Here is a 22,282-nt window from a genome sequence, read left to right on the forward strand (position 1 = left end):
TTCACCACCGTATGAACATAAACACAGCCTTTTACACCTCCCGACACACATATAACGTCCTTTTTACCACACAACCTAGCTATACATGCATTTAATGGGGGAACTGAGCTAATCCTATATTTAGTAGTCCAGTAAGGGCCATTTCCGTAACAATATTATTGGCACCTTTTAGAAGTTGTTAGAAATAATTACATTTCAAGCAGATGATTCTCCTTTACCTTGGAATTGAACTCACCTGTGGTAACTTTCAGGTGCTTACAATATAAAAACCACTCATTCAACCTGTTTGCATAAAGAAAAGGAGTCATTCTGCTGTTTTGTGTCACTGTGTGTACCACAATGAGCATGGAGAAAAAGAAAACCAGAGAATTGTCTGAGGTCAGACACAAGATTGTAGCCAAGCATGGACAATCTCAAGGCTACAAGTTCATCTCCAAAGACCTTGATGTTCCTGTGTCCACCGTACACAATGTTATCAGGAAGCTTAAGGCACATGGTGCTGTAGCCAACCTCCTGGGATGTGGCCACAAGAGAAAACTTGATCGAAGATTGCAGCTAAGGATTGTTAGAATGGTGGAGAATGAAATATATTGAAATCTATAAGAACTCTAGTTGATCCATAAGATCTATAAGAAATCTGTAAGAATGCCTGATATAATGAAATCCAGAAATGAGTTGAAAAGAACGAGCCACTCGTGTCTTGCACACTTGTGTCCTGTACAACGTGGTGTGGTTGTTGTTTTTCTATTATCGGCCTCTGACGATGTAACTATTGGCACCAAGCTACCAGCCACGCTCTTACCGATATTGGGTCATTTGCTTCTATGGTGTGAAAAACATCTGTGCAGGCTCTTTAAGAAATATTCGTTCGTATGCCTCTTAAATGCAACCAGAAATGTCATTCCAGATCATCGGAAGCTCGAGCTGATCATTTTGAGCTGCCGAGCATACTCAATGACTTGCCGCAAAAGTTGGGTTGAGGGATCACTTGAGGATGGGGGCTCTGCGCTGTGCCTCGCTATGCCGATCAGGTGTCTGAGCGCAGTGCCTGCTGGCCGACACGAGGACGCAAATTCGGATTTACCTCAGGAATAAGCAGAAAAGAAGAGTAGAAATGAAGATAGTGGTGTAAACAAACCGAGCTATGAGATCCCCGCAACGCATGTCCCGTTGTCCCGCCAGACAAAAGGGAAGGGACTATCTAAATGTATATTAATTGAATAACTGTCTTGGGACCACTATATGTTTGATGCCATTGCCTTGGAGGAATGCGGTTCCTAGAACCGCAACAATATATATGTATACTGTATATATATATATATATATATATATATATATATATATATATATATATATATATATATATATATATATATATATATATATATATATATATATATATGCAGTAGACAGGCGCAAGTCGGCAGCGTGTAACTCGTCATTTCGCCTAAGTCGGCAGCGTCAAAAAGTCCCGAATTTATCTCGTGTTAAATCCCTTTGAATAAAGGGTCATCACTCTGTAAGTCGTCATCTCTAAGTCGTCAGATGTTGTCCTTTCCCACGTAATGGAAACTAAAGTAAATTACCACTCCTAACTCGTCACACGGAACTGTTTCCTCGTGACAAGCTCGATTTCATGGAATCGTGATGCTCGCTCATTGGTTTACACCGCCAGTGATAGGCTATTTATAACTGCGTACACACGTTGATCGCACTGCAGGCAGGACAATGGCGACTAAGCGTAAGCTTACAACTAAAACCTACCAAGAAAAATACGACATTATCCAGTTTTGCGAGGCAAACCCACTGATGAAGAAAACAGCCGTAGCTCAGAAGTTGGACATCAAACGGAAGACATTGAACGATATCTTGAAGAATAAGGGCAAGATATTTGGACAAGTGGAGAAGATCGCGAGGCTGGTGGTAAGTGTGAAATGTGTGTCCTTTGAAGATGTCAATGACGCGCTCATCATCTGGTTTCGGCAAATGTCGGCTCAGCAAAATATTTGGTTGGACGGTGAAATGTTGCTGCTGAAGGCACGTAAATTCGCTGCGGACCTCGGGCGTGATGATGCCAAGACCTTGCCGATGCACGATAGTCAGGTTCAAAGTGAGGTGGGGAATCGGCAAGGTCAAGAAGTGCGGCGAATCAGGCAGCGTGGATTCGGCAGTGGTGCACGACTGGAAGAATGGCAAATTGAAAGACATCTTGGAAAGGTATCGGCCTCGGGACGTGTACAATGCCGATGAGACTGCGCTTTTCTGGCAGATGCTGCCAGAAAAGTCTCTGGGGTTCGTTGGTCAATCTCATCATGGTGATAAGCAGGCGAAGTTGTTGTCTTACAGTTGTTCATTATCTTTACTTTTGATAAACTGATTCATGAATTCCATCTTTGCTTGATCACTTTCCAACTCACCAATGAACCCCCACCTATGCCCCAAGGATTGTGTTTTCCTTTTGGTACAATAGCCGGCTCTCACACATACGTGTCCAGGCCACGCGCGACTTCATCCTTCACCCCACAGTCATCATGAATGTTCGCATACGCGCAAGTCGTCACATTTCTAAGTCGTCACTTTTTTCTCGGTCCCGATGGTGACGACTTACGCCAAGTCTCCTGTATATACATATTGTTGCAGATTCGCGCCCGCCGGCGTGCTGACGGCCACGTAACTCGAATCGCGGCACGTCGCCCACCGGACGGACAATCCAGTCGTGACCCTCTCGGACTAACGCCGGGAACCAGTCACGGGTGGACCTTTCGGTCTCACCGCGATCGAGCCAATCAGCCCCCGCGTGGGATAGGGTTGCTCGCCGAATTCGACCTACCTAAGTACCCACGCGGAGGGTAGACCGGGCGATCGCACCTCGCCGCAGGTCGACTTCGGACACGGGCCACTTAAGCGACCCGTTCCGTACTATCAGAATAACCGAGCGGTGTTATCGTCGACCTCGACGGTTCGATTAATTATCGGGCGTATTCAGCCCACTACCAACCCTTTACGTGAAGCAAGATGGGGATTCAATAGAGGAAAAGACGAAGCGAAGCGGGAGAACAGTTCAATAATAAAGCACATTTATTCGCGGCACACGGGAAGCACACATATACAATTCCACCAAAAGCACACAGAAAAGAAAAACACAATTCAATTTACACAAAAAGCAAATATAAAAGCGAAAACACAATGCAGAGCTAATACCGACTACCGAGCACACGGCAACACTTATACAATTCTACTTCACAGACGGCGCCGACAACACATACCCAAAACCAAGGAAAAGAAATACCCTCAAGGATGAGGCGGGCCTGAGGCCGAGACCGGGTCGCGCCTACCCGTCTGGTGATGAGACGCGGAGCGGCGATGGCGCCTCAACTCCGCGGGCCTCGCGGACAGTGTCTGGTAGGGGGTGGGAAAGGGGCCCCCTTGGTCGCACTATCTCAGCGCGGGGGGAAACAGGAGGGGGTTGCTGATGCTCGGGGTATAGAGGATCTTTATTATCCCGCGACGAGCGTCTCCACCTCGGCCAGGTCGCGCTGTCGGCCTCCCTCGGGTGCAGCTCCCTGCACGACGCGAGCACCCCCTCGTCTGGTGTCGCCGCCTTTCCACAGCTCCGTCCCCTCCGTTCCGACTCCAACGCACACGATGAGTAGCTCCACCGCCCGTGAAGTCTTGACTCTCTGTTTCCGACTCTCCTACTCTCCTACTCTCCGCCTCTGGACTCTTCGTCGACTCTCCTACTCTCCGCCTCTGGACTCTGTTTCCGACTCTCCTACTCTCCTACTCTCCGCCTCTCGACTCTTCGTCGACTCTCCTACTCTCCGCCTCTGGACTCTCTGTTTCCGACTCTCCTACTCTCCGCCTCTCGACTCTCCTACTCTCCTACTCTCCTACTCTCTCGTCTCTCGACTCTCCGACTCTCTTCTCTCCTACTCTCCGACTCTGGACTCTCCGACTCTCTTCTCTTCGACCTTTCACCTCGCTCCCCATTGGCCCGAGAAAAAGTGGGCGTGAAGGCTTTTTGATCCATAAATTTGCATATATCGATCGCCCTGGAGGCGGGCCAAATCGCCCCTCGCTCACCGATTGGACGGCAAAAAGTGGGCGTGTGTCGTTTTTGATCCGTTTTTGAAGCACAAAATCCGTGATTTTGTACACGCTGTTCGGCGCGCGCCCTGCACGAGTCCAACACCGGTACCCACAGGCGGCGCAAGAACGGTGGCGATGCGACGGCTGCGAGGTGTGACGTGAAGGTCGTGGCGGTTGTGGTGAAGCGGCGTTGTGGTTGGTGGTTGATGTTGTGGTTGTGGTGGTAATCATGGCGGTTGGTCCAAAATAAAGATAGTAAAAGAAAAACGGCTATCCTGAAGAGTCGCAGCACGTATAAATGACATGTATTCCCACTAGACAACGGGTTTGGGCCTAACTACACATGTACTTACCGAGATACCTCACCTAAGGGACCTGAATGGTGGTTTGCGAATTTGGTAACCACAACAATATATACATATATATATATATATATATATATATATATATATATATATGTATATGCATATATTTATATGTATATATGCATTTATTTATGCTAGTACGTGCCCGTAAAAAAAAATAAAAAAATTATAATAAATAAATAAACCACACAGGCCGTTTCTTCGCTCTCACGTGCCCGTACGTGCGTGACCCGGAAGTTCGATATTATTCGCAATTTATTTTTAATACCCAATTATTCAATTAGCGCCAACGTATTTTACCTTTTCGCAATGTCATGGCAAGGAAAAACAAAAAGAGAAGAGAAGAGAGAAAAAATTTACTTCCTGGTTCGGAGCATACCAGCACTCTGATGTTCCCGAAATTTATACACCGTCTAATATGAAAACTATCATAACTTGGGCCATTGTATTCATCTATAAATGCACATAAGAAATCGAGAAATTATTAGAATACACGAAGTCATCACTCTCCGGAAGCCCGTACGTTGTAACCCGTAATGGGGAACGCGGCTGAGCTTCCTTTCCCCATCGCCCACGCCCACGCAACAACGTGTCTTGTCATTGGTTTGGTAAATAAATGGCCATAACTTGGGAAGCACTTGTCCGATTAATATCAAACCTTGAAAAGGCACATCCTCGGGTCCCCAGCAATATACCTGGCAAGTTTCAATTAAGGCCCGGTCACACCTTGACGTTTTAGCCAGCGATGGCAACGTATTAAAATGTATCTAAAACGCTGGCTTACGTTGAACTTTTGATGTTTTTTTTTTTAAAGATTCGGACTTATTCATAGCGACTTGGTCTTATGTATAACGCATTGGTAACGGACACAGAACGTTTCGTTGTGTTATAGATAACTTATACCAACGAATGCTGAACCTGTTGTCGGCCTACACAACCGATGCCCAACGATAGTCTAACTTAGGCATAGCGCGTTGCACGCATCGCCGACGATGTCGTGACGTAGCCTATTAAAAGGCTGACGCACAACGATTCGAATCATAACTGCCGTAGAAATGGAAGTGTCAACATCGCGGTCACACCTTGGCGATCTTGCCAGCGTATGCCGACCTAAGAAAAATGTGTCTAAAACGTTGGGGCACGTCAAATACGGTATGGGTAAGTTTGGTATACGTGAGTACAATGCTAAAGTACGCTATCATACGTCGTAGTAAGTAGAGTACGTCAAGAAATTTTAAACATGTTCAAAATTTTACGATGTACTCGGCGTATGACACACGTTCCGCATGCGATGGGGATAAGTTTTACACACGTCCACAAAGGCTACTTATAAGCTACTCATAAGTCGAAACACGTCGCGGTAATGTCTTTTTTCGCGAAACTTATTTCTAACTTATGTTTGACGTGCTTTGAACCAATTCTTTACGTAGTCCCAACACACATCGACGTATGTAGACGTATTCCAATGACATCTTCCGGTCGACAAAAAAAAAAAAATGAACGTGTTTCTAGCTTACAACTGCCATATAAAGACGTGTTCCCAGCGGTTTTGGGAATTGGTATATAAAAATGCTGCTCATAAAAGGGGAACTCAACAGTGTTTTCAAGTCCTTTTTGAGTCGATGTCCATGTCAGCAGTAACAGTATCAGTATTATTATTAGTATTAGTAGTAGTTTGTTCATGTTGGCAGTAGTAGGTGAGTGTGAGGGGGAGGGTGTGGGTTATGATAGATCGTCCTTGCGTTTAACGATTTAACGATTTAAATGATAAACTCAACGATTTAAATGGCTGCATCTCCACTATTGAAAGTAGACGCTTGCGCTCAACAATTGGATTTTTTTTACACTCAACGACTTTTAAACGGTACCACTCAGCTATTTTCATTGTTTACAATGAACGATTTAAATGCCTGTCACTCGCCTTTGTTTTTTGACGCTGGGGTTTTGAAATTTGAAGCGTTTCTTCTGAACGTGTTAAAACGCTCAAACTCGACTATTTTAAATAGACGCTGCCGATGGACAATTGGAATCATAGCCAAGCTAGACATCGAAGTGTGAACATCCTCGTCATGCCGAAGAAAAGTTTGAAGAATGCTGCAAATAAGTGTCCTGGCCGTGGCCGTGGATGCTGACGCAAGGACGATCCATTATACCGACGTCTTTCAGCCGATGAGTAACTTAAAAGTAACGTCTGTCGATGTGTGGCAACGATCGCGTAACGTGCCAACAACACGTTAATCATAGGTTAGAAATAAGTTTCGGGTACGCTAAACATTACCTCGGCGTGTCTCAACTTATGATTAACTTACAAGTAGCATGTGTTGACGTCTGTCAACGATCGCAGACCGTGCATACAACTTGTGGCCAGCGTAGCGGAACGTGTGAGTCATACGCCGGCATACGTCGTGAAATTTCAAGCATGAAAAAATTTGAGGACAACCAAAAAGTACAACGTTTAAAGCCAACGTACAACGACGTATGGCAGTGTTTTTCAGCGTGCTCTAAATGTTATCAAAACTTACCCATAACGTATTCAACGTGTGCCAGCGTTTTAGAAAAAAAATTCAAAAATCGGCATACGTTGGCTAAAACGTCAAGGTGTGACCGGGCCTTTAGATCGGACCAGAGGTTATCGAGAAATAGCGGTCACACACACACACATACAGACACACACACACACACAGAGATTGCTGGAATTATAGATAGATATTTATACTTATTTATGAAATTTTTATATATAACCGGGCGTCGTGGCATGCGCCTGTAATCCGGCTACTCGGAGGCTTGGGTTGGAGGATCGCTTGAGGACGGGAGCTCTGCGCTGGGCAGCGCGATGTGAGGGTGTAGGGCAGCCTGGAATCATGGCGAAACCCAATCCTTATCCCTGTCTCCTAAGAGGCGACCAGGGTTGCGTCAGGAAGGGCATCCGGCGTAAAACCTATGCGAAATCAGTATGCGGATCATAACGGATGATCCGCTGTGGCGACCCCTAACAGGAGCAGCCGAAAGATGAACAACAACATATATATGTATGTATGTGTATATATATATATATATATATATATATATATATATATATATATATATATATATATATATATATATGTGTGTGTGTGTATTTATATAGACATTAATTTGTGCTTGGCTGATATCGGCAATTTTCTTGGAATCAGCAGATTGGAGTCGGTGTGATTACCAACTGCAGTACGTACTGTATGCAACCCAAAAACCTTGAGTCTCTTTCACACTTGTTTTTAAAAAAAAGAAAAAAATTAAATATTTTTCAATAAACATATTTTCAAAAACAGCGTTGCATTTTAGACATTTCAAGGAGATGTGCATAAACATTAATCTTCATAAACAGCTGCGTATGATGGCTGGAAAAAAATTTGGCTCTGTAATTTAGAAAACTCGCTAATATGATAAACGGCTCGTAAATCGGTTGTTATCAAATATATTTTGCTTTGAAACTCACAAAGAGAAACCATATAACCTTTTTAATGCACACCTGGTTCATCAAGATACAAGATGAAACTTTGCCAGCATGGCGATCATAGCCTAGCATGCAGGCATGCACACACACACCCACTGAGAGTCCCTTTGCAGTTCCAAATCTACCCGCATGTACTCTACATTGGACCAACTGTCGTCTGCACATCCTGATTGGGACACAAACTGTACCACCATCGACTGTCGGGTGCTCTGCAAGTGGCTTAAGCACTCCCGCAAGCACTGTAATTAAATTGTTGATGAGGAACGGCTGGCTCAGCATGCAATAGCAAGCTGATTGGTAATGGCACATACCCGCAAAAAAACAAAAATTCACCGATTTCTTAACACTTTCAGAGTTCACTCCAGATTTCGAGTTACTTGGTCCACATGATCTGATCATCCAAACTCAAATTATATTTCGATGATGTACTTTAATTAATCTGTGAGAGTATATCATGGAAAATTGCATCATATAATGCATGAAATCGCTCCAAACTTGAAAACTATAGGACTTATAAAAGCGATGTATGCAGAGATTCGTTGCTATGAAGATCAGGCATTCAATAATATCAGTGAGGAAAGTGAAAATAAAACATTTTTAGTGCTTTATCATTAATAAACTGTTGTAGCCTGTTCCAACTCAAGGCATTGCTGAGCAGGCTGAACAAAATGACGCCCGAAGACACCAGCAAGGTAACACATGAATTTTTATGAACGAGGTAACCCATCAAGAGCGATGTGTTTGAGGATGCACCTGATAAAGGATATAATTAAATAAGGCCGTTAGTTATCTTCAAAAGGGGTGTTTTAATTAACCCAAACACCCAATTTTCACTCTTGCACTCCCTTGGAGTTCCCTTAGTGTGCATGCAAAGTTTCAGGATCCTACTCGGCCTCATGGTTTTGGAGTTGTTAACGAGACACACACACTGACACTTATTGTTCTAGATTATTTGGATTATTACTTTTATTATCATCAGGGCCTTCATACATTCGGTCGTGTTTATGGTTCACGTGGTCCCGTGCAGTATTGCATGGCCAGTGATCTGGTCTTCACACAACCATTTCATGGTCACTCGCATGAGTTCTCTTTTGTACTTTAATGTATCTGAAGGCCAAAATGGAGACTGTGTAAGGTTGATACCCGATTTACACACCACACCACACCACACACCATAATTCTCTCTCTTCCTGGATACAGTACTGCTACTTTTCTAACAATTGTTTTTTTAATAAAGGTAAATACGCCCTAACCACCTGCAGAAATTGGTAATGAGATTAAGGAATGACCCACTGGAATTTGAAGCATTTTGATGCTTGCATTGGGTGACTCTGGGCTGGAGACAAGGTGAGTATACACAGCGTGGTGCCTCGAGAAATGTCTCACATTTATAGAAAGGTCTTTTAATATTTTCTTGAAAAATAATCACTGGACCTTGTATCATGCGTTCTTTTCAGAGCGGGAGCGATGACGACAGGTTTTACTGCAGTTGCAGTATTTGTGTTTGTGGTTTCCTTGAATTTGAATGCTGTATTTACACCTGAGCTGGAGGTACATGATTTTAAAGTTCAATCTTTGCAGTGTAACATCATCTTCTTACAGATTACTGTATAAATGAAGTTATCAGGGGGAAGATACTAGATCCTACTTGTGAAAATTAATCCCCATCAATTATGAAATTATGTTGCGGATTCTCATAAATATATCCACTTGGGGAATAAAAATCTTGCGATGCATCTGCTCCCTGTTAAGGTACCATCGCAGTTGTGAAATCGAGTGCCAGCACATCAAGCTGTGCTTACCTAAGGCAACTCCTATGCATGTATCTACCTACGCATTACGCATGGTGAGTGGGGGACGGAGAAATTCAATGATGTGATAATACCGTCATTGAACCCGTCACTTCGCTGATGATAGTTGAACAACATAACTTCTACGTTGTTGTGGAAGTGCCTTTCAAGGGTTTAAGATTGTATCGTGTAAATATAGTTATCTAGTTATCTCCACAATGTATGTTTAGCGTTAGTGTGAAGTAAAATGCCCACATTAGGAAATGTGTCGTGATGTGTATCCTGCAATGTTTGTATCTAAAACTTTGCACAATGCCGCTCCCCTCAATGTTTGTATCTAAAACCGCTTCTCCCTTAACCTGTTTGAAAGGTTTAAGGGAGAAGTGGTTTCACATATCCCTTTGTAAGCTGTGTTGTGTGTGCTTCTTGAGGAAAAGAGGCCACAAGTGCAAGTGTTGGTGCGTAGGCATGAGATACAAACATTCTGACAAGGTTTGAGGCCAAGTCGAAGGGCCCACCCATGATTTACACCTGCTTGACCAATAAGCACCACACTGGCATAGCCAAGGGGGGTGGGGAGAGGAGGGGAGGTGGGGGGGGTGAACCGAGGTGATAGAAGAGGGTGTGACGGGAGATTGAGGCTGCTTCATCCTTTTCCCACATCGGCATTGTGCAAAGCAGACGTTTCCTGCAGTGTTGGCCCTCCTTCAGCCTCCCCGTTGTACTTGCTTGCTTGCCTCATGCCTCGGCGCGAGAATGCCGTCATTCCCCGCGATGCCAGGCAGATTTTTCCCATCATACTTGTTATGCCCAACAAAGTCCAAATACGGTATTTCTGTATCGTCATTCTCCCTTGTCTTTTCTTTCTGTGGTGTGAGCGTGGGCCCAGTAAGGATTAGGTAGAGACTTTTCCATCTGCAGTCTACACGATACCCGGGGCGCGTAATCCTTGTTTAGTATTGTATTGTTACGGTTCTAGGAACCATATGCATACAAACATACAGTTGTCCTGAAGTTAGTTATGCCATTAGTATATGTGCAGATAGAATCCTCCCTTGTGTGTAGTGGGAAAGTCAAAGGGGTGGGTTGCGATGATTTTTTTTTTAGTTAGATTAATAAATCATTTTCTCCCCTTTTTATTTTATTTCCCCTGTTGTTGGAGCCGCAGTACCTTCCTCTCGCTTGCTACTCTCGTTTGGGCTGGACAAGCGCTTCACCGCCTACTCGCCTAACCAGCGACTCGTTTTTAGAGGCAAAATGTTGCAGTAGTTCCTTATTGGCAGGTCCAGCAGGCGGGAGTGGGCGGGCTTGTCGTCCTGGCCAAAACCCTGCCCAGAAAGGGCGGACCCCACGAAGGCCCTGTCCAATCGGGACGGACAACGACATCAGCTTTGCTAAGGCCACTCCCCGCCCAGGGGGATCTATAAAGTACGAAGCGATCCTCAGAGGAGGGCTGAGGGCTTGGAGTTCGTGGAGTTTGTAGTTGGATTTGAGGGTTCGTTTTGTGGGGGTGGTTGAGTTGGTGGAAGGGTCTTGAGAAAGAAAGAAGGAAGGTCGTTCGTTCTTTGGTGGTCGGAGAGTTCGTTGGCATTGTTGCAAAGTGTCTACTCACATCTCGCCTTGGTAGCCCGCTCTCTCCACTCAAGCTCATTCACAGACACGAACTCCACACGTACAGTTGTAGCTGACCAACTCAACCTTTGTCAGGTGCCGCACCATGGAGCATCCCTTCCCCCGAAACTCTCAGGTACCGAGAACTGCGACCTCAGCTCCCTCCCTTTCTGGCTGCAAAAGGTCCCCTTTTCTTTTAATTGGGTTTATTTTGTCTGAGTGTGTGGCGCCTGTCTTATAAGTTAACTGTATAAGTTCTTTGATTATTGGAATTCTTACTTTTATTATTCTCGCGTTAAGTCCGCTCTGTGTCCGCTTTGGTAAGTTGCTGTAAAAATTGTCGCACTACCTCTCTCTCTCCTCTCCCCTCTCCTCTCCTCTCCCTCCCCTCTCCCTCCCCTCTCTCTCCTCTCTCCTCCTCTCTCTCCTCCTCTCTCTCCTCCTCTCTCTCCTCCTCTCTCTCCTCCTCTCTCTCCTCCTCTCTCTCCTCCTCTCTCTCCTCCTCTCTCTCTCCTCCTCTCTCTCCTCCTCTCTCTCCTCCTCTCTCTCCTCCTCTCTCTCTCCTCCTCTCTCTCCTCCTCCTCTCTCTCCTCCTCTCTCTCTCCTCCTCTCTCTCCTCCCTCTCTCTCTCCTCTCTCTCTCCTCCTCTCTCTCTCCTCTCTCTCTCTCTCTCTCTCTCTCTCTCTCTCTCTCTCCTCTCTCTCTCTCCTCCTCTCTCTCTCCTCCCCTCTCTCTCTCCCCTCTCTCTCTCCCTCTCTCCTCTCTCTCTCTCTCCTCCCCTCTCTCTCTCTCCTCCTCTCTCTCTCCTCTCTCTCTCTCCCCTCTCTCCTCCCCTCTCTCCTCCTCTCTCTCCTCCTCTCTCTCCTCTCTCTCTCTCTCTCTCTCTCTCTCCTCCTCTCTCTCCCCTCCTCTCTCTCCCCTCATCTCTCTCTCTCCTCATCTCTCTCTCTCTCCTCATCTCTCTCTCTCTCTCCTCATCTCTCTCTCTCTCCTCATCTCTCTCTCTCTCTCTCTCCTCATCTCTCTCTCTCCTCCTCCTCCTCCTCCTCCCTCTCCTCCCTCTCTCTCCTTTCCCCTGCAGAACACACCAATAAACTCGTTCCTGTGCCACATGTTTTTCCTCGCCAAGTATAAATATATCATTGTAGAAATGTTCCCAGTTCGTTTTTGTCTTTTCCTTCATTGGTCCAGCATGGTTTGGATCTGATTTTAGCCGGGTCTTTATTCCCGATAATCTGTTCATTCTCGCCGGTACGTCCTTGGCAGTTCCGCTCAGCTGCCTCCGATCCGTAGTTGGTAGAGTGATCCGGTTCGGGCAAGGTGTACCAAGGGCGTGGTTCCCCGGTAGTCGAAACCGCGTGGTTAATTAGGTAAACTGATTACACCCGGCAGGAAAACCCTTCGCTATGCGGTTGAGGTATTGGTGTCCACGGTCGGTTAAGCGACCTGCCGCGTCACAGAATTATCCGTGAGCGACGGCCTACAATTCCGGGAGTCTAGTGGGAGACGATGTAACTTCACCCACCTAGTGGTCGTTCTCGCCACCGGACCCCGGCCCACAACAATATGCAAGGATTGTATACATATTATAGGTTATACAATAGTGTTGTATAACCATTGCTTCTGTTGCTATCCCTTCCTTTTGCTTGAATACACTTTGCAATCAACTTGGTCTCCGTGGAGTATTTCAAGTTGCCCTGATCACGAGCAGCATTGGTTTTTAATTATACCTTAATGGACAGATTGGGTTTTGGGGCGATTAGCGTCCCACATGAGACGGTCCCCGCTCCAGGTGTGGCAAAAGCGCTCGCGCTGCCATTTTGGTGCCTGGTGTGAGTGGTAAAAAAAAAAACACCACGTCGCTCGACTGACTCAGATGTCCCAATGGAGTAAGGTGGAGTGACACAAAAGCCCTCGACCACCATGCACTAAGCATCTGAAGCACTGGACCGGTGTGACCACTTTAACAATGGTCTTTTAGGATTTGGACCAATGAATAGTCCCAGGTCCTATCACCGTAACAATATGTTGCAGTGCAGTAATACCGTTTCGTGACAGTCAATATTTGCAATATATATATATATATATATATATATATATATATATATATATATATATATATATATATATATATATATATATATATATATATATATATATTCCAGAAACATTTTGTTTATTGTTAACAACCCAGCATTGATTTTAGTAATACGTACACTTATTCGCCAAAAAACAATATTATGAATTTGTTTCATGTTCCCAGGGATCAGATGTGATGATGTTTTGGGGGGTTTTTTCCCCAAGTTGCAAACCTCAATTGAGTCATGAATAATACACCGCCGTTAAGGCCTAACCTAGCACTAGTCATAATGTCGTTTTACTACACCGCCATCTATCTATAATTCCAGCAGTCTGTGACCGCTGTTTCTCGACAACCACTGGTCCGATGTAATTGAAACTTGCCAGCTACTGTATATTGCTGGGGACCTGAGGATGTGCCTTTTCAAGGTTTGATATTAATCGGACAAGTGTTTCCCAAGTTATGGCCATTTATTTACCAAACCAATGACAAGACACATTGCTGCGTAGGCCGATGCGCGGCTGGCCGACGATGACGTCACGGGCCGTGCCGGTTATGATGGGGAAATGCGCCTTAGTTACCGTGGTGTAGGAGTGGCAATGGTCAATGGCAGCAAATGTCATGGCGCGCAAAGACGGAGGTAAACTTGATTATAATTTGGATTTTAATCAACTCTGTGTGTGTAAGTATCACAGCAGTTGTTACTTCAATACAAGCGATAATTCATGGAATGCATGTGAACATTCCGTGCGGGCACGCACCACTTCCGGATAGTGATGACTTACTGTATTCTAATAATCTCTCGATTTCTTATGTGCATTTATAGATGAACACAATGCCCCAATCCAGTCATCATTTACGAGAGCGAAGGTACAGGCTGTGGTTGTTTGAAAGTTTTTTTTGGGGGGGGGGTGGGGTTTGCACGTACGGCCACGCTTTATGGCCACGCACTACTTACGGATAGTGATGACTTACTGTATTTTAATAATTTCTCGATTTCTTATGCGCATTTATAGATAAACACAATGCGCCAATCCAGTCGTCGTTTACGAGAGCGAAGGAACAGCCTGTGTGGTTGTTTAAAAGTTTTTTTTTCTTTTGGTTTGCACGTACGGCCACGCACGTACTGGCACGTGAGAGCGAAGGTACGGCCTGTGTGGTTGTTGTTTCTGGCATGTGGTTTGAAAGTTTTTTTTTTTTTTTTTTTTTTTTTTTTTGCATGTACGGCCACGCACACACTTGTATTACTAAATTTATCATCCTGATGCCTTGCGTCTGTCGTTCAGACGTCAGATAGTTCGATATATTGGTTATGTTGTTCAACTGTCGCCGTTGAGTGCTGGACTCCAGTATGACCTGCACCGGTGCTAAGCCAGGCGCTGGACGTAACCTCGCCTAGTGTAGAGGAATAGCCTAGGCACTAGATGCAACGCCGTCATGATGTCCCAGCAAAAAGAGCGTGACAGACAGAGGAACAGATGGACGGAGAAATCCGGGTACTTTAATATATGGATGAGTTCCTTTACAAAGACCTTCGACATCGGTGTAGGTTACTAGGCCCGTCAAAGCCTGCGCTATTGTTACCCCAACTTGCAGTTATTTGTCCATGCTCTATCCTTTTACATGCCGAGTGTGTCAAGTAAGGAAGCAGCACAGCATGCACCCCTTTTTGAAGTCTTTATTATGACTCGGCTATGATTTAAATGCGGCCGACCTCAGATTCAGAGCGGATGCTCTAACCATTGAGGCTGGTTGAACTGGATATATATATATATATATATATATATATATATATATATATATATATATATATATATATATATATATATATATATATATATATCAGGGTTTGAGAGCTGGGATGGGGTGATAAGTATTTCGGTTAAAGAAGTAAAAAGAACAAAAGTTGTGAAGGGTGGAAGGAAAGGGATTTTATTGAATGTGGTGTTTAAAAAATGCACCATTTTAATGTTATATGGAAATGGTCTTATGTGTATGGATTGATATTGTGCATTTCATGGAATTGTAAAGCTTCTGTTTTATGAGAGCTAAAGTTGTAAAGTTCATTTTACCAATATTTGTGTCTTATCTCAGGTACGTATGTCTCCCAACACCCCCCTTCCACCCTTTCCCTTCTTCTGGTGGCTCAAATTGATTATAATATAGCGAGTACGATTAACGTGATCAACAACATAATTCATTATTCGTCTCAGTTCCCCAAATCACCAAGAGGGTAGTTATGTAGTGAGCACAGCGGCTCAGAACAAACAGTCTGGCACTGTGCACCAGCTATCTCATGTTGCAACTGTATGTATGTGCATAAAGGGTGCCTACAGGGCCGGGCCAAGATCAAATGATGCCCCAGGCAAGGGGTGTCTTCAGCACGCCCTCTCTGATTGTTTAACTATTGAATTCCTTATGAGGGGGTAGTGAGGGCAGTCAGTGGTGAGGCTGTAGCAAGTGCAGGCAGTGGTGAGGCTGTAGCATGTGCAGACAGTGGTAAGGTTGTAACAAGTGTAGGCAGTGGTGAGGCTGTAGCATGTGCAGACAGTGGTAAGGTTGTAACAAGTGCAGGCAGTGGTGAGGCTGTAGCATGTGCAGACAGTGGTAAGGTTGTAACAAGTGTAGGCAGTGGTGAGGCTGTAGCATGTGCAGACATGGTGAGGCTGTAACAAGTGCAGGCAGTGCAGGGTACAGAAATAAGAGATAGGTAGCATTGAGGTCTGGGAGACAGTTTTTGTTGGCGATGAAACTTAAAACGTGGATTCTTCATTCTTCATTCTGCAGGATCATAAACATAGAATTCTGTGCAGTTTTGAAGGAGCAGGAGTTAGAGGCATTGAAGGAAGGTTAAATGGCACCTGATTGGGTCATGGCAGGAAGAAGTTGGTTGTGGTACACCTTGGAGCAAATGATGTAGGGAAAGTTTACTCAGAGGTTTTGAAAAATAGATACAGGATATTGGGTAAGTGGCCAAAAGCAAAGGGTTGTGAAGTAATGTTTTCTGGGATTCTCCCAATATGAGGAAACAATATAGAAATTTTGAGCAGAGCAATACATGTCGACCAATGGCTAGCATAATGGTGTAGGGAGGAAAATTTACACTTAGGAAGTAGTGGTAATTGAACACTTCCGGTTCCGGTTTTGGAGCGGCGAGAGGTCTCCTTCGGGGCTCCCTGCTGACGTTCTCAAAGTGAAGTTTCCGGTTGTTATTTGTCCCGTTTTTACTGTTTAATTTTCTCACCTACATGTTACTGTGTGTTCCTAGTTCGGTTTTGTTTCAAAAATCGTGCTATTTTGTGAGTATTTTTGTCGACGTTCTAAACTGGTGTTTGAGGCCTAGGCCTAGGCTTGAGGCCGACCGGTTCCACTCGGTGTTCGATCGTTTTTTTATTTTTTATTTTGTTTTTTCTCCCCATTACCTTCAATTTTCATCCTCCCCACTTTCCAAACATCCCCCATTCTCCCAACTAATCTCTTTCTTATCTCAAAAAATATATATATATATACCCAACAACAACAACACGCTCACCTTCTCCCGATTCTGCTTCTTCTTCTTCTTCCTCTTAACTTCCTCCTCGTCTTCTTCCTCGATTTTTTTTTTTTTTCCTACACTTCCATGACCTAATCTGTTGAACTCTCTCATACATTAATACTAACAACAAAAACGATCTTATAATGCTTCATCTTCCTCTCTCACACATGTGGTACTCTTTACTGTTTCACAATGCACTACTCTTCTGCTATTTTAACAGACTGCTCTCATTTCGACCTCTCCTTCATTCCTTGCGTAAAAAAATCCAACTGTTACAGCGTTTCTTCTCTCCATTCTCTGAATTCGCCTTCATTGCATCCATCAAGAATTGTGTTAAATCGCATCTCTGACCTAAAACTTTTAAAAACCACAGTTTGCCATGGATGTTCGCTTTCCATCAACCATTCTTTTTTTTTCCAACTTCAGTGCCAACTCACCCCCCTCACCCCTCACTCTCACTCTCAAATCAACCATCCCACTCTTCTCCCTCCAAGCGTCCCTCTCACCTCTCTCAAAAATTCCCCCCTCACCTTTCTCCCACCTTTCATCCCCCTCACTCTTCCTTCTCTAAGTTTCCCCCCCCCTCTCATCCACCAACTTGCCTCCCTCCACTGCCCTCTCACCCCCATCTCTTCACTCCACCTCCTCAAATCCTCAACTGCCTTCTTCCTTGTCTCTTGTCCCCCCCTCTCCCCCAGCACCACAGAGCCTTTTCTCCTCCTCATTCGGCCTCCTCCCCTCGCTATTCTGCAATACCCCACACTCTTTCAGCAACCCTCCTTACCTCCCCCCTTGTCCCTCGTCCTACCCTCCCCCTCCCCCTCCCCCTCCACCTCCTGCACCCAAAGCCTCCTCCCCTACCTCTTCATTAAAAGTGTGGACCTCAAATATCCGGGGCCTTCGCTCAAACCTTTCAGATCTTTCCATACAGGTTGCCACTGACAAACCAGACATTATCTGCCTAACAGAAACTTTCCTCTCCCAAGACGTGTCTGACTCCCAAGTATCTCTCCCTGGTTACTCCCTCTTACGGTATGACAGACCTGAGCCTCGTCCTGGTGGAGGTGTTGCTCTCTTCATCAAAGACTCTATTCCTCACTCTCCATGCACTGCTCTCACTCCCCCACACCCCCAGGAATACCTCTGGCTTCGGCTTCCCCTCAACTCCCACCTCATGTTTATATGTGTACTGTGTACCGTCCACCGAACAGTGATGACTCCATCTACACCTCACTATCCGAAAACATGGACCATCTTCTATCTTCTCATCCAAACTCTCTCTTCCTCTTATGTGGTGACTTCAATTGTCATCACGCCAGTTGGCGAGGTGTGGGTACCTCTCTCACCTGCCATGGCACCTCAGCAAAAGCTTTCTGCGACTCATTGGGACTGACTCAATCGGTCAACTTCCCGACCTGGATCTCAACCAATGGTACTCCATCTCTTCTGGATCTGATTTTGACAAATTTCCCTGACAATATCTACTGCTCTTCCTTCGCTCCAATTGGTTCTTCTGACCACGTCCTTGTTAAAGTGGACATCTCTCTGGCTGTTATCAGAGAACCACCTCACCGCCGTCGAGTCTGGCATTTCACTCAAGCCGACTGGCAGGGTCTCCAAGCAGCCATCAAACTTACGGACTGGTCTCCTATCACTACTTTCTCAAACATCAACTCATCCTGGGAATTCTTTCAAAGAAACTTGCTCTCCCTCATGCACAGATTTATCCCCTCTCGTTTTCAGTTGTCTTACCCTTCCTCCCACCCTTGGTTTACTGAAGCTTGTGGCGAAGCAGTTGTCCTGAAACAACTTGCCTTTGCCTCATGGAAAGCAAACCCAACTGAGGGCAATCTCAGTTCTTTCCACAAAGCTCGGAACAAGTGTGTATCTACCCTCAGGAGAGCCAGAAAACAACATCTTTCTCATCTCAAGTCTGAACTCTCAAACCTCTCTCCCTCCTCAAAATCCTGGTGGCGTTTAATCAAATCTGTTTCTGGTGTATGTTCCCCCTCCATCCCTCCCTTACCTCAAATGACCGCACTGCTGATTCCACACGTGATAAAGCTGAATGTCTAAACTCGGTGTTTGCAGCTAAATCTTGTGTCCTAAACCCATCACTATCTCTACCCACTTTACCCAGTCGCACCCAACTGTCCCTGGACTCTGTATCCTTTTCTCCTGACAAGGTGGAGAGCTTGCTTCAAACCTCGAGTCAGATTCTGCAACCGGTCCAGACGGCATCAGCCCACGTGTGCTCAAAACCTGCTCTTCTGCTCTTGCTCACCCTCTCTCTGTTCTATTCACCCTCTCATTTGCCCAAGGTCATCTGCCATCTGCTTGGAAATCTGCTAACATCACTGCCCTGCATAAAAAGGTGCAAAAACAGATCCCTGTAACTACAGACCAATCAGCCTTCTCCCAATCATCAGCAAGGTTATGGAATCCATCATCGCTTCAGACATGAAATCCTTCCTCTTCTCCAATGGCTTGATTTCCGATCATCGATTTGGTTTCAGACAAGGTCACTCTACCCTGGATATGCTGCTTCTACTCTCCCATCAATGGATGGAGGTCCTCAATGCCAGACAGGAAATCCGAGCCGTATCCCTGGACATATCACGTGCTTTTGACAGTCTGACACCCTGCACTAATCACCAAACTCTCTTCCCATGGTATTCAAGGCCATCTCCACTCATGGCTCGCAGACTTCCTCTCCTGTCGCAGTCAACGTGTGGCCCTAAATGGAGTTCTTTCATCCCCTCTTCCTGTGCAGGCTGGAGTTCCTCAAGGTAGCGTTTTGGGTCCTGTTCTTTTTCTGGTTTTCATCAATGATCTCTCGGACTCTCTGGAAAATCCTCTATTTCTCTTTGCCGATGACTCCACCCTCTACCGTACCATCTGTCATCCCTCAGACCGGCAAGCAGCAGCTTCTTCGCTCACTGCAGATCTGGATAAAATCACAAACTGGTCCAACAAGTGGAACATGTCTTTCAATCCAGACAAATCTCACACTCTCACTATGTCTCTTCGAAAGGACCGTTTAGAAAACCCCCCCATCCACTTTCTCAACAATCCTCTGGAAGAAGTCTTTCTTTCAAGCTTTTGTGTCTCACTATCTGCCATGACCTTTCCTGGGAAAGCCACATTTCAAACCTCGCCTCCAAAGCCAGTCGCCGACTGGGAAACCTCCGTCGTGCAAAGTCCTTCCTCGGCCCTCTTGAAATCCTGACCACTTACAAAGCTTTTGTCCGTAGCCTGATGGAGTACTGCTCTCCCCTCTGGGCTGGTGCTCCTGCCTCCCACCTTTCTCGGCTTCACGCTGTCGAAACCAGGGCATTTAGGATCATCCGCATCTCCCGCAATGAAGCTGAGTCTTTGGGCCTCTCACTCAATCACCGCAGGTTGGTCGGTGGTCTTTCTGTCTTCTGCCGACTCCTCTCCAGCCTTGCCCCCCTCCTCTCTCTACGATTTGTCTCCACCACATTTCCACAGGGCACTCAAGGTCCGCCAACAACCCCCTTCTGGTAAAACTACCAAAATCACGAATCACTGCTCATCTTCACTCTTTCATTCCTCTTTTTTCCCGCCTTTGGAATAAACTTCCTCTCTATTCTTTCCCATTCTTCCCTCCAGGCTTTCAAAACAGCTGTTCACCACCACCTCTTATCTTCCCCCATCCAAATCCTCGATCTTTTCTACCCCCGATAATCCACCCAAGCCCACTTCCTTCAATTCCCCTGCTTTCCTTCCTGAAAGTCCCTGTAATGTCCATCTTCTCTTCGCCATGTTCCCCGTCCCATCCCCATCCCTCTCCCTTCCACAGTTCACCTAATGTGTCTGTTCCCCACTGTTTTGTCCCTTCCACTCCCGCCCCTCTTGTCTCATGCCTCCTTGCTGTGAGTTGTGTGTTTGCTCTCATACGAGCCTCGACCAAGGTATACAAAAAAAAAAAGGGGATGCTTGTGACACTACCCCCACCCTTCCACAAAAAGTTTAAGTTTATGCCTTCTTCAAGCGAAGGTGGATGGTCTAAACTCTAAAGGAAGGAAGAATTGTTTTTCTTTTCACCTCTTGTTTGTCTGTGAGTGATATTTCAATACGCTGTGGATGGATTTCAACGAAACGTTGTGGACACGTCAGGTGTGTGACAAGGACGAGTGATTATTGATTTTGGTGAAGATCCGTATCTGGCCTATCAGTGGGATACAAAAGGTAAATTGTTCAGCCAGGTGGACATATGTGCTCCTCCGAGTGCCGTTCAAGTTTCGTTTTTAGCTCACCTGGAACGTCGTTCCGGCGAGCTTATGGGATGGCATGTCGTCCGTCCGTCCACAAATACTTGCAACTTCTGTGAAACGCCACGTATAATTCTGATGAAACTTGACTTCAACCTTCGTCACCCGTGATGTACCAAAGATTGTTCACGGCATTTAAAATATATAAATATTTATGTCATTATTTACTTTATTCTCTGTTACATTTTTTTGTGGGTCATCCACACCTACTACTGGTTCCCTGGTTATCTTATCCAGCTGCTGCCAGGTGAGTGCCCAAGGGTGTTTCCCTGATGTTTAACATCCTAATCTTGGCTGGGTGTGTGTTGCCGCTCGCCACGTCGCCACAGGGCGAATCCCCCTTACCTGTGGCTAATATTTAAACCACCCATTAGCCACTGTGGCTAATCCATGTTTTAGTGGTTTTTTTCTTTACCAGTTTTAGACGAATTTGGGGGTGATTTTAGCACAGAATTCAACCTTCGTTGAGACGGCCGCCATTTTGTACGTTTTGATTACGGGAATCATGTGTGATTTCATACAAGCTTATATACACTAACTTTAGTATTTTTAAACTAGTTTCTAGTAAAAAAAATCGACCAAATTATGCATGATTCTCGTCTCGTAATTTTATTTTAATTTTTTTGAAAAAAAAAAATAATTTTCCCCCTGGAATGATTCGACATGATTCAGCGCTACATGCTTCGTTGGGTCAGTGGTTGCCAGGTGAGTTTTGACAGAATCAGTAGTAGTACCTGTAGTAGGACGAGTTTGATCGGTGACTTTGGTTGGTTGGATGAGTGAAGTTGTTGGGTGAGATTGGTTGGATGAGTGAGTTTGACTGGCATGAGGTTGGTCCAATCCTGGTCCACAACCACCCCCATCCCCTACTACCACCTACTAAAGACACAACGACCATACCCCCCCCCCTACACATACACACACCATCACCACCACCATCCCTCACAATCACCACCTCCCCTGATGGTCGTTCATTCAACCAATCTCACACGGCAAACTCACTCATCCAACCAATCTGAACAAT

At 45.4% G+C, this 22,282-nt stretch overlaps 1 long non-coding RNA gene across 1 annotated transcript in view; it reads left to right on the top strand.

The window, feature by feature from the left end:
- LOC147017819 (uncharacterized) overlaps window positions 1-22,282 on the top strand; it is an 80,490-nt gene that overhangs the window by 26,643 nt on the left and 31,565 nt on the right. The window lies entirely within an intron of this gene.

Source organism: Eptatretus burgeri, chromosome 10 (genome assembly GCF_056783735.1).
Source record: "Eptatretus burgeri isolate ZD-2024b chromosome 10, Ebu_testis_v1, whole genome shotgun sequence".
NCBI classification, from domain to species: Eukaryota; Metazoa; Chordata; class Myxini; order Myxiniformes; family Myxinidae; genus Eptatretus; species Eptatretus burgeri.